The following is a 13,830-nucleotide window of genomic DNA, read 5'->3' as shown; positions in this document are numbered from 1 at the left end:
GAATGATCTGAGAAAATATACACATGCTATCTTATGTATTCAAAGTGTTTGTTGTGTTATGTTGACAGTGTTAGTTTGGTTTTAAAGTGAGGGGGGGGAAGAGGAGGGCTGCAGCACAACGGCTCTTTGTTTTGGGACGGGACAAATCTGAGGTTTCCTTTTGGATATTCAATATCCTGCAAGGTACAAACCAGAGTTACAGTAGTCTAGTGTCTGGGCTTTTTTTTGGAAGGGGTTGGGGGGGGGGGGGGGGGGTGTGCAAAGGCTTGCTACGTGTGTCTGTGAATTGTTGCATGCTTCTTAGTCAATTGCTGTGTGGCTCGCGTGAGTCGCTTCCAACAAAGCCTGGGAAATCAATCAATCTGTGAAGAAATACCTCTTATGCCAGATGTGGCACTTGAAAAAAAAATAAAAAGACTTAAAAAGACTTGCTTGTGTTCGGGACTCTAAGGGTCCAAACAGTATGAAACCACACTGAAATGAAATATTTATTACATATGAATCAAGCTGTCAAAATGCTACCTACTCCACTTTGAATTTCTGCTTGTTATTTTAGGTGGCTTCTCTTAAGCGTAGCATGTCAAATCTGCAAGTGTAAACGTCTCACTCTGAAACGTATCTCCATTATTTACTTCACAAGTTGCCAAAGAGAATGAAAGACAAATGTTTCATTTGCAGGTGACTTTTCTTTTTTTTTGTTTCTTTTACTAGTCTTCAGTAGTTCCGCTGCTTGACACATATAGGCTCTTGCATACACTGACTATAATTATAAATGCAATGCTTGCTATAGGGAGCTGAACTTTTCACACCTTTCAAAGCCACAAAATTGGATGGTTTTGTGGTTGTGCAGCTGCTGCTGCGCGCTAATGCAAGGCGGTGTCATATGAAAAATATTCCTCTCCCCAAACCACAGGGCTGGTCATTAATGAAACACAGGCCGCGCAGTGAGGTCATACAGAGTCTAGATTTCAGCAGCCACACTTAAAAAACGCTCAGAGAGAATAGAGAAACATGAACACAAATCAGATTCCAGCTCCAAGGACGGGGAAAATAAATAAATAGAGAAAGGCACTGGCCCCTCTCACATTTTCCCCCAGCGCTCTGCAAACAACCGTCAACTGCAGCTCAGAAACAGCTCACAATGAGAGCAGACTAAACAATCTGGTCCCGGCCAAGGAAAATGCTAAGCAACTCTGCACACAGGATGTCTCACCCTAATTGCCAACTATCAAATCTCACAATGGAATCTATCCATTTGGCAAAATCTTCACAGCAAACTTGGCAATATACTTTTGCTTTTAAAAGTGTCAACTTTTTTGTGATGAGAAGACAGGACGAAAAAAAAAAAAGAAGGTAGAAACAGGAGTTGTTGAGAATTTAATTCTTTCTCGGATTTGCTGGGGTTTATTGAGCTTACAGGAAAACGAGCAATAATGTGTGCTGAGAGGGGGGAGGAGACTTTGATTAGCTAAAGGTGCTAGGGGTCTTGTAAACGAGTGATTAAAATCCTCAGCATTAAGATAAACAGACTAAATAGGTCCCCGAAGACGTGCACACTCAGGAAGGAGAGGGAGCGAGGGCAAGTCCGAGTCAGCAGGAGAGACTGACGGACTGTGTGCTGTGAGGTGGGCACGGGAGCGGAACTGGAGCCTTGGGACTGGTATAAGAAACAAGGTTACCAGGAGGGACTGGGCTTTAAACAGGAAACTAATAGACAGTCTCCACCATCCACCATGTGGCATTGTATTTTCCAGCCAGTTAAAGCCATGCTCGCAGAGACCCCATGACTTCAAACAGCCAAAATAGCAGCACATTCATGAAACAGAACAGAACTACTGGGAATTAAAAGAAGGCAGGGAGGGGGGGGGGGTAAGAAAATGCACACATACAAAAAAAAGGTAGCAGGCCTCGACAGCAGATGGTAAAATTAACATTTCAACAGTTCCTTCCTTTCATGTAGGTCTCGGCAGAAGTTTTTCTTTTTTGAAAAAAGTAAGAGGGGCTTGGGTTTTGGTAAGATACAGTGGTGTAGAAGGCATCTGGAAAAGGGGAAGAGGAATATTGGCTTATTGCTCCTGATGGTCCACCTCAATGAAACATTAAATAGGTCTGTTTTGCAGGTTTCCCTCTCTGGAGTGCTCTTAGCTGTTTTATGGAAACATCATCTTGGTAATTTATACACCAAAGAACACCTGGTGATGAAAGAAAATAAACTATTCCTCTCTTTCTTTCTCCATTTAAAACCCAACACTTTGGCTTTGTGGTCTCTCCCTTTGATGTTTCTTTTCCACCTTTTTTTTTTTTAAATGTCCATCCATTTGGCTTATTTTGCAAGAAGTTGGCATCTACATTGTAGTGTTAAGTCGTTCACTAAATGCTTGTCAGATTTAATTTTGAAGTCTTGATATACACTTCAAAAAAAGGTGCTGTGGAGATGTTATCATGGAGAAACTGGAAGACTGAGACATCTCTAATAAAGACCCAAACAATGGACAGCCTCTCATTTCTAACCCTGTCCAATGGAGCGTCTCAGTAGTACCCATTAATTTGGACACAGTTCTGGCTAAATTACATGTGTTCCACCTCTGTGACATTTTAAATGCAATTAAAAGCTGGTTATGGAAGTGTGCGCGGACTTCCCTGTGATGAAGGGAAATCACTGACGTGATTAACATGCAAACGAGCTCATGCTGGCAGACTAGATTGGGGTTTGAAAACCTCAATTACTTTTGTGTGATTATCTATTTACCAGTACACAGATTTCCATTTCTCATCTCCAGCCGAGTTCCCCATGCACGAGCGTCAATTATACATGGCACACCTTTATTTATGATGCGCACGATGCTGAAATACAAGCTCTGGCCATTTTTCACTGTGATGTATTGCGTCTTTAAAGGCTGCTCATGAGGCAGGGCCACCAGACCAACACTTCCTAATGCTGAACCATTTGCTTTGTGAGCACTTAATATGATCTTGACCCCCACTGCCCCACACACCCCCAATCCATCCATCCAACCTCTATTTAAACTCTGTTTAATCCCCCTCCCTGCTAGACAGCAGGGAGAGTAATGGACAAAGGGCAACCATTTTTCCCTTTCAACTGAATTTTATGCTTTAATACTTTGTATTTATTTCTATACTGTAACAGGACCAAAAATTGAAGCCCTTTAAATTGCATGAATGACTTTGTGCAAGTGTGTGTGTGTGTGTGTGTGTGTGTGTGTGTGTGTGTGTGTGTGTGTGTGTGTGTGTGTGTGTGTGTGTGTGTGTGTGTGTGTGTGTGTGTGTGTCTATTATCTTGAGACTAATTGCAGGTGAAGATCCAACTACTTCAAGTGGTAGTTGAGAGGAAGGTGTGAGATTAAAATGAACTGCAGAATCACTCCAGGCCTTATAGTTTGTATCATCTTGTTGATGTAATTATTAAAAGCATCGCCTGGCAGCACAGGAGGAATGCAATTTAATTAATTTAAACTGCTGAATAGTGACAGTTTTCTTTTATTGTTGTTAGAATTTACATTAAATTATACATTACATTTTCCAAGCAGAAACCCTCCAACTTATTTTCTTTTTTAAAGAAAAAGCACGAAAATATTCCAAAACACACAAAATAATTAATGAACTACATGACAGTAACTGTGCCAATGTGTACTTACTTCTCAACCATTTAATCTGAAGTGTAATGATTTAAAAAAAAATAGTATAGTGCATGACCTTATTGTTTGTCAGTGTTTCTTGGTGCCTAGGGACAGGAAGAGAGAGAAAAGACGCACAAATATCTGTGGCACAGCCCGGGTTTTCACATTGTGCCCAGCATACATAAAACATGCCCTGTTGCTTCAGTGGGAGCAAAAAGGAAAACAGTGCCATCAAGTGAAATTTCTGAGGATTCTTCAAACACCTCAGCAGATAGATCTATCATCTCATCAAACTCAAGGCAAACGTGCATATTTATTTATCCAAAAATGGGAGATTTATTCCTTGTCAAACATATACCTCAACACTGTTAGCATGTGAACCGGCGTTTTAAAAGTGTAATTCAAATGTATTCTGTACATCTGCATGTTGTTTTTGGAAAAAATATTGTTCAAATCTTTACTCAGAGCACCTCCCACTCAAGCGGGGAGACGGTAAGACAAGAAATGAACGTGATGCTTTGCTGACTTTATGTTCAGAATCATGTTTGAGGTACCTCAGGAACAAAGGGAATCATTATTACTATTTGAACTCAGTTGCCAAGACTTGACTTTTTACACTGGTGTGAGGTTGCTAGAGTAGGTAGTAGAAGAAAAAAAAAAGCAGTGGATAGAGCATATTGAGGGAGTGAAACTGGTGGCGACGGCTAGAATCATGAGTGAGAGAGAATAAAAGAGACAGAGAGGGGTAGAGCTTAGATAATAGCAGATAATGGACAATTAACTCTGGCTAGTGGTGCCGGCTGCAGTGAATAGCAGCTTGTGGTGCAGCAAGTCCCCGATCACCACTCAGCCATATTCACATTGGGAATACAGGCGATATCAAGCTGAAGGCTACTGGGCCTCAGAGGTGTACACGCTGCATTAGCAATCTCTACAATGCCTTCAAACAATGCTTGATACCAACAAAGTGTCTCAAAGTGCAAACGCAAGCACTCCTGCGATGGGAAGTCTGTGGTGCCATAACCTTGTCCATTGTTTCATGTCCTTTCACCATCAAAATAAACCCAGGAGCCAGAAATCCATTTGCTAAAGTGACATACTGCCGGTCCTGGGTGCAGATGTACACATTAGCATAATTAAACCTATATAAAAGCTAATTGCATAAATAAATGAGTGAATGTCACCACGGTGCATCACACCAACAATGCATGTGTTCATATCAGGAGCCTCAGAAGTGTTTTAACTGCCCCCCCCGCCCCCTTCAAGCTCCATCTAAATCTATTGATCTGTGAAACACAGGGACCCAAGGGAGGCAATTCACTTAATATCATACATCTAATGATGAGATGAATAACGATTATACCATTTGGTAATTAAACGTCTTACAAACCATTTAACTGTCTGAGCGTCAGGAGGGGTCGCTGGAGGTCGCTACGATTGTTTTTCATTTCTTGCTTGGCACGAAAGCAGGAGACACACGCAGGAGGTAAGGCGGGGGGGGGGGGGGGGGAACAGTGCATGACACAATGATGAAAACACACTAATGATTGTTAGCAGCTATGGCACTAATCCCTAATGCTGTCAAGACTTTGAAGGGAAAACAATTTGGAGGGAGCAAGAGAAACGGACGAAAATAAAGCCAGACAAACATCTCAGCTTTCATGGACTTGTTTTTTTTTATTCTTTACATTTAGAAATCCCATTAGCTCGCCTGTGCGTCCTTCACAATAAGAGATAAGTGAGTGAGAAAAATAATCCCATATTTATATGATGAACTCTAAATACATGACAAGGTGAGGTGAAAGAGTTGGGGGGGAGGGGGTTATGTACAGAAACCTTCACTTTCACTCTTTGCAAGAATGTGTCTGATCCACACAGAGGTGTGTTAAACACACGCTCTGAGAGCCAATTTACTGTCAACATCCACAACCCTAATCCCTACTTACAGGCAATAATTACGCAGCATTGCCAAGTCTACGTGTTGTTGTATGGACGGGCAAACACCAAAGGCCTGTTCAGGGCTTATTTTTTCACTGTAATGTATACAGGTTGGTATGTTCGAGACAGGGAAGTCAGGCTGAAAAAGTAGTGAAAAGATTTTCGGGGTTACGAAACATGAAACGCCCAATCACTTTGTCGAAATAGCCGAACCCTTCCATCCTATCCTCAGAGGGCTAACAATACCTTTCTTTTGTATCTGGTTCTAGCACATTCTCACAGCATTTACTGACAGAGAAATGTGTGTCATGCTCCTGGCTCCTTATTGAATGATAGCTAGTAAACATTATCATTCCAAAGAGAGACAGGATTAAAGCCTGCTTTGCCTATTGAGGGGAACAGTACGCGGAAAGAGAACCGGAACAATAGCCAAATGGAGGACAGTATCACAAGGGTCCAATGTCTGCCGTGATGAATATGTGGGAGATTATAACCCATTCCATCATCTCCATAATGTAAAACTCTCTTTCTTCTTCACCCGCCGACTATTCACTAAATAAATGAGAAAACTATCACCCGCGCAGAAATATTAGACAAAAGGCAGTAGGGAGGGCGACTGAGTTTTGAATGACCCCGCGCCTTTGACAATACAGCCGCTGTCCGGACACATTTGGAAGCAGCGGAGTGAGTAAGACCTGGTGGAGTATTTATCACTGGGCACAATGCAAATGTATTACCATGTCACCTATACCACTTTACGGCACAGAATGGAACCACGATGGATACAAGGGAGTTTCATATAATACCAGGTGGAAATATGAATGCGGTGTTCTTTCGATGTGTGGCTTAACTGCCTTGATAGCACTGCAGCCTGAGGGATCATTCAGCGGACCCTGGTTTAAAACCCTGAAGCCACAAAGAGTCAGCCCTTTCATTTAAAAAAAAAAAAATATGCTAACTAACCGAGCAAATGAGTCTTTCGAACAAAAATCATTTGAATTGGACTGACTGACAAACGGTTTGAAAGAACATCTGAAAAGAAAGCGAGAAGAAGAAGAAGAAGAAGAAGAAGAAGAAGAAGAAGAAGAAGAAGAAGAAGAAGAAGAAGAAGAAGAAAAAGAAGAAGAAGAGAGCGTGAACAAAAGAAAAGATCGAGCCTACCTTTGGCTTTCTTAAAATACTTTTAGAACGCATGTGAAAGTTATGTGGTTAAATACGGCTTCCTGGAAATTCACCAAGCAAAAAAGTAAATGGCCTTTTCATTATAAAAGGTATACTGTGTACCGACTGTGTGCTGTGGACTGACGTGTAAGCAGACACTTGACTGCGAGCCCTTGAATCCAACTGTTACTTTTCTAGAGAACTCCTCAAAAAACATTAAAATTCCTGAGCCATAGAAAATATCTCCACATCACCTCAACATCACGGACACCTTTTCAGCCATTCACTTTATGTATGTGTGGGCCTGTTTATGTGTGTGTATGTGAAAGAGAGAAAGCCTCTGTGCAAGGCTACGTGTGTGTGTGTGTGTGTGTGTGTGTGCGTCATCTGCCCGATCACTGCAGTCTATTCCAGAGATTTCTCCCATGGTAACCTAGTTTATTTACTTTATCTACAATATAATGCTTCAGTGAACATTAGCAACTTTGAGACACAAGTTTCAATCAATCGTCTAGCGGCGGTGTGTGCAGGCTCGTGCGTGTGCTCAGCCAGGTGTGGAGAAGAGATGAACACCGAAGCCGCCGAAGACGCGCCGTGGCTTTCAACCGATGGACTGACAAAAAGGTCCCAAAATAATACAAAATAAAAAACAGACAGCAGGGAGAGCAGAAGAAGAGAAGCAGGGGAAGAGAGCCAGAAACAATAAACTGCACAGGACAGCAGGGGAGAAGACCTGGGAGGGAAGGTAGTGGTGGATTAAGAAAAATAAAAGAGATTAGCTAAACAAAAAGCGATATTGTGTTGAGAGACAGGTAGAAAGAGGGAGGAAGACAGACAAAGGGAATGATAGAAATAGACACAAACAAAGTGAAAGAGAAAGCATGGGAGAGAGAAAGAGAAAAATAAAAGTGGGGGAGACAAGGTGCTCTCCCTGGGTAGTGTGAAGCAGGTCTTGTCCAATAAACACAGGTGAGCAGCTCGACAGGCCAGGACCACCAAGCTGACTGACAGCCGAGAGCGCTCACTGACCGCCAGCTTTATGTTACATGACATGAGGAGTGCAACTCAACTGACAAAGAGAGGCTGCCTGCATCTCTCAGAGTGTGGGAGGGAGACAGGGTTGGCGAAAGCAAACACACATGCACCCTTACGCACTTGTGCACACATTGGCTGTTTAAAGCGGCATCCACACACTGTGGCCACAAAGTTGCAAACACAAAAATATCCAACTCTCGCACACACCCAGACAAGAGGAAAGCCGTGCCACTTCCCTTCACAGGTGAGCAGAAGAAGGAAACACCCTGGTGCTTCAGTTACTTAGTGGGAGAAAGTGAGGAGTTGTAGCGTGGGGGGGTGGGAGGGGGGAGGTAGAATCTATGCTGTGTGCCGACTGAATCTTTTCCACATGACGGGCCTCGGGCTGTTTTTGTCAACTGCACTCTTGAGCAGCAAGGAGTCAGGTAGTGTGACCACATGATTGCCCAGGAGGCACTGTGGTGAGAGAGGAGAGAAATGGGGAGAGAGAGGGAGCGAAAGGTGAGAGAGAGGCAGAGAGGGAGAGGGAGAAGGATCGGGGGCCGGGGACAGGACCGATGCAGCACGCATGATGAGGTGTAATCACAAACCCCATTCAGGGTGCAGCAGAGTTTGTCAACATACACACATTCACATTCCACTGTCTGTCAGCTCGATGACCCAAATCGAGCATGCTGTGTGTGTGTGTGTGTGTGCGTGCGTTTTTCCACACTCACACAGACACACAGACACACAGACACACAACACACACACACACACACACACACATACACACACACACACACACACACACACACACAGGGATGCTTTCTGCCCATTTTGTCTCCAACCAGGTAGTAACAGTTGCACTGTCTGGGCTTGTGGTTTGCAGTGAGGAAGTCAGATTCCAAAGCTCTTTTGCTGCCGCCTGTATCCTTTTTCAGCCCTGCGATCAAGTGATCATTATGAACAAAGGACTTGGCTTTTTGCCTCTGGAGTAAAAGCTTCTTCAGTGGCTGTGACTGTGAGGTTTGATTTGAAACTTTTACTAGAGTGAATGAAAGAGTTAAAGAGGAGGAGGGCACTATCTCATGAAGGAATCTTAAGAATGTTTGGTCAAAATAAAAATATTTAATGAAAAAGTGTATTTTAGACACAGTCATTTATATGCAAATAAATAGGCATGAAACAAAAACGAATTATAGACTTTTTACATTAATTTACATTGATACAAACCTTCTTTGTATCTGATTACTTAAAACATGCAAGGCTTATATCACCACAGGAGGCCAACATATCATTGCCACAATTTCTTTAAGAGGTTGCTATAGTAAAAATAAACAGATGTGTTTCCTAGAAGCCAATTTCTGTGGATTACGTACATCATAATATCTGCGTTTTGGAAATGTCTCAAATCCTGTTGATTCAGCATTGATTAGTCTCCAGATGGTTCTTTACACTGTAACATAGTATGCCGTCGATGAGAGGGACAGAACTCATCAGTAGGGTTAAAAAAGTGTAGATTGAGTTTATGTCATGATGACAATATCCCTATAAAACACTGGACTGTGAAGGGCTAACGTAAACTGAGGGCTGAAGATTGAGTCTGTGTGACAGTTTGGTGATAACACACGAGTTCAATCTGTCAAGACAATCAGCATTCAGACCTTGGGAGAAGAATGCGCGACTGTGTGCGACCGATTCATTGGACACGATCACCTGCGAGTGAAGCCCGCTCATAATTCTTCCCACCTGAAATAAGGAGTTCAAACTAATGTCAGGCCGCTCTGATGTCATGCCTGCCTCGGGTTGGGTTTCACAATAATCTCAGGCTCTTGGAGAGATGCCATCGAGTCCAGCTTCCGCACCCAAGCTTTCTCCAATTAAAATCGCAGGGAAAGAATAACACGTGAAACACTAGATCCCTGCTCGTTTTTTGGAAATTAAGCTTGTGTATGCCGCATTGGCAATCAGTCATTTCTAATATGAGGTGTGCATAAACAGAACTATTGGAGGGGCCTCAAGGTATCCTGAGGCCGACTTTGCTCAGGGCAAATGTATCTTATTTCAAAATAGCATGAAGAGTTGGCGTTTTAAAAACAATTGGATAAAAGATGCAGTGTGGGGGGGGGGGGGAGAGAGAAAGAAAGAGAGAACAGCATAGGCAGTGACGAGGATCAATAGACTCATTGAGCCTCTTTATCTCCTTAAGGAATGACGGCAATTCTGAGCCTCCTCTCCTCCCCGCTTTCTGACTCCATTCTCATGGCAACTGTGCACTCTGGACAAACACTCTCCATGCAATCTCTTTTCTTCACTCCTCACCGTCTGTCCTGCATCTCCACATCCTCTTCTTGGTTTCTCTATGCTGTCCCTCGGCCATTTCTCACTCACATCAGACCTGTGCAAGATAAATACCTGACACTTGCCGAGAACAGACATTCGTATAAAAGAAAGAGAGAGTCTGAAATGTTCACATGGAGTAGGAGATCTGGACTGAATTCAGCCTTGTTATGGTTATGTTTTGTGATGGGTTTCATATGGAGTGTCCTGACCAGCAAAAGGACGAATGAAAAAAAGCTGGGAATATACATCACAGGTGTGAATAATATTTCCTCTGCGGAAATAATATAAGTACTATTCAGGAGTCTGTTTAAAAACAGGACCGATCCTAATCCCAGAGATCAGCAAAGGGCAGGACATCATTGGTCAATCCACTTTTACTCCAATTTGCTCACAGCACGGCACTATCGGTCCCCAAACCAAACCTCATTAAATTGAAATATGGAAACTTGGGGAACTTCCAAAAACTTCCAACTTCTCTCCCTCCCCCTAGCCTAAGAGTGAAGACAAAACAGTGGACCATAGAGAGAAGGGTGCACGGAGAACGGCAGCAGATCCTTGGGACCGAGAGCAAAAGGAAAGGAAGAGAGGGAAAGAAGGGAAAGTAAACCTTTGATGAGTAAGACTTTTTTTGTTAAGCGAGGGGGCTTAACTTTAAAATATTCTGGGTGGCAGTGAATGGGGGATTGACCAATGGCCCTGATCTCAGCCACACACTGGGGCACTGGGGTTAATGGTGGATAAAGATTAGGAGAGAAAAAAAAGGGTTGCTTTGCCTGATCTCCATCCACCCCCACACTCCACCCCGCAGTTTTCACCTTCTCCACCAATCGCACATCAGCTAGACAATGGAGGCTGCCAATGGGGAATGATCCAAGTCCCTTTGATTTCTGCCTCTACCCCCTCGACTGCTCTGAGTGCCCAGGGTAGAGATCCATGGAGGTTCCCCCTGTTTGCCCACTCACAGGAACGACAGTTAGCAGGCTCAGAGAAACCATTTGAGGATTGGAAGTGGAATGACAAGAGGTCTCTGATCTTTGACAAGAAATCAATTTCAAACTGGAAATGTGAGCAGAGGGCTGTTCAGTCCGAACTGCAGCTTCTTTAAAGCGGCCAAAGATGTCTTTAATTGCTGTAGATTTTTATATATACGTCTACATTGAAAGTACGGCTTGCAGTGTTGGGGCAATTACACTTTTTTTTTGCAATGATTAAAAGGACTTTTTTTTTTTTTTTAAGGCTCGCAGATATGCAGTAAGAGTTCATCTTTGAAGATTTAACTGAATACTAGACAAATTAAGAACTAATATTTAAATCTGTTTTAGGTGGAAAAGGAAATCTGGACTCTGCTTCCCTCTGGAAAGATAGGACTCTTGGGGTGGTGGACTTGGCTCAACAGTCAAGCCACCCATCATCTTTGCTCCTGCACATACACTTTAAATCATATCTGTACCTCAAAGGCGCTTCTTCACGATTGTGTCATAAGATAAATAGATTAGGTTGGGGGTAGAAAAAAGAATCTAATTAAACCTATGGTATGCACTTAAAGCAAACTGACAGAAATGTCTGGCTTCAAACCAAAAACGTTGAGTATTTAGGCAGACGTGTCAAAATATTTCATATAGAATGATTGATTATCGGGTGACAGTACATGAAACATATCACCTTCACAAGCACACACACTCTTTAGACACATTCTTCCGAACCAACGAAATTAAACGTTTTATTGCGTTTCTTCTCACCGCATCGCTTCATGAAAATGTTTGGAAATGTGTGCACTGAATGCATGAGTGTATATGAGCGATCTAATCAATAGAGTGGCCATATAAGTCACGACGGAGATATAATTGGTGATTCTCATTAAGCCCTGAGACTCATTTGTGGACTGACCTGGTGACAAACACCGACTTGTATCATTAGCTTGGAAAAGGGAGATATCTGATATCATCGTCCAAGTTTTGCAGAACTACAAAGAAATCAGTTTCTACTTTAATTGTAAAGATTCTAAATGGAGTGAGTTCCATGTACTAAACAGGTATAACTTTCTCACACCGGGCTCTGCTGTTTGGTCATTTGGCCCAGGATTGTGTTAGTCTGAAGCCAAACCTCACCAACAGTTATGACTGATGTGTCGCATTACAGAAAGTGGACAGGTCTTTCTGGGAGGAAAAAAGCACAACACCAGGCATGCAAGGACAAAGACAAAACAGCTTTCACTTACCACTTTGGACTTTAAAGTGTGTGTCGTCTGCGTTCTTCTACGGGCGCAAAGCTTGCATATTTCATCCTTAAAAAAAAAAAAGGAGAAGTGTAAAAAATATGTTTGCACTGAAATTACGAGCAGTACATTGAACAAAGCTGCATCTCTGGCTTCTAGTTTCTGAAGTATATAGTAAAGCATACCAGGTGCACTAGCAGGTTAGAGCTTATATAACTTCACTTTGTTCCGTTCGCTTGCAAATCTCAATCAAGACATCAACAAAGTAAATAACAGAAAAACTGATATCCAAGCTTGCCCACATTTGTCGGCCATAATGCATATCATAACTTCTGAGGTAGAGTAGATTGAAAATCCTTGATGTGTGAAAACCAAACAGGCACAACTGAAAGGTTGCCTAGTGGAGGGAGAATTCTATCATGGTGGACAAGATGAAGATTTGTTATATTTGAGTGGGGAATGGGGCCCCCTTGACCTCCACTCGCCACTACAATCACCCAAACACACAGTAAGGCTCACAATACTTTAACACCACGACCAAAGACACAGTTGGAGTCTTGATAAAAAACTAAATGAGCTCATCATTTTATTCAAACAAAAATAGGACATGCCTTAAAAGCTTGGAAAGAAGCATGATCTTGAGAATACGCCGTAGGTTACTGTTAATTTTAATGTTAACACTGATCCTTGAAATAACACTGGTAATGCTCCCCTAATCTTTCTCAAGGTTAAGGATTCTTTGACGGATGGACATGAAGGCACCGTGTTCAAATACTCACCCTAAGGGAGAGAACTTGCTGTTGTTGTCCGTCACAGGAGTGGAAGGAGTCCAGCGATGTCAGCTATCTGAGATGAGACAAAAACAGAAAGTATACCATTAGTCTAAAAGCTATTCATGAAATGCTGTTTTTTTTTTGGTTTCCTAGGTACATTCAGTGCTGGTGCGGACATGTGTGGGCTAGATTGTGTCTTGCATAACTATTGTCCGTATGGCTTGTAGGTGAAAGCAATAAACTTTGGAACAACAAAGTGCACCTGGATTTTGCTGTGCAGCATGAGAGTTTATGCGTGTGTGTGCGTCTGTGTGAGAGAGTGCATGCACAAACAGGCAATGTACAGTACAGTAAAAACTATAGTCCCCAACCCCCCACCCCATCACACACACACACACACACACACACACACACACACACACACACACACACACACACACACACACACACACACACACACACACACACACACACACACACACACACACACCTCACTCTCTCAAGTTAAAAGGTGCAGTGCCTGGAAGGCTCAAGCTCTCAACGCCAAGTAAATCACACTATTAAACTGACACGATTGATTTCTCATGTAGGTCCATTCAGCTGTCTACGTCAAGTACACATGCTGTGGCATCGCTATAATTTATAGACCATTAGTATTGATTATTTTATACTACAGAAAGAGTGTACAATACAACAAATGCAGCTACAGATTGTTCTGGACGTTTTTACTGCATATTCACCAGGT

General features: G+C 42.6%; 1 protein-coding gene across 1 annotated transcript in view; it reads right to left on the bottom strand.

Annotated features, from left to right (window-relative positions):
* The window catches only part of foxp2 (forkhead box P2), a 97,586-nt gene that overhangs the window by 75,326 nt on the left and 8,430 nt on the right, over positions 1-13,830 (bottom strand). The window contains 2 exon segments of the mRNA XM_029461975.1: positions 12,316-12,381; positions 13,092-13,158. The gene's annotated coding sequence lies outside the window, so the exon portion shown is untranslated.

Source organism: Cottoperca gobio, chromosome 23 (genome assembly GCF_900634415.1).
Source record: "Cottoperca gobio chromosome 23, fCotGob3.1, whole genome shotgun sequence".
In the NCBI taxonomy this organism is placed as follows: Eukaryota; Metazoa; Chordata; class Actinopteri; order Perciformes; family Bovichtidae; genus Cottoperca; species Cottoperca gobio.
The sequence above is the reverse complement of the archived record's forward strand: the minus strand, read 5'-3'. Positions and strand labels throughout refer to the sequence as shown.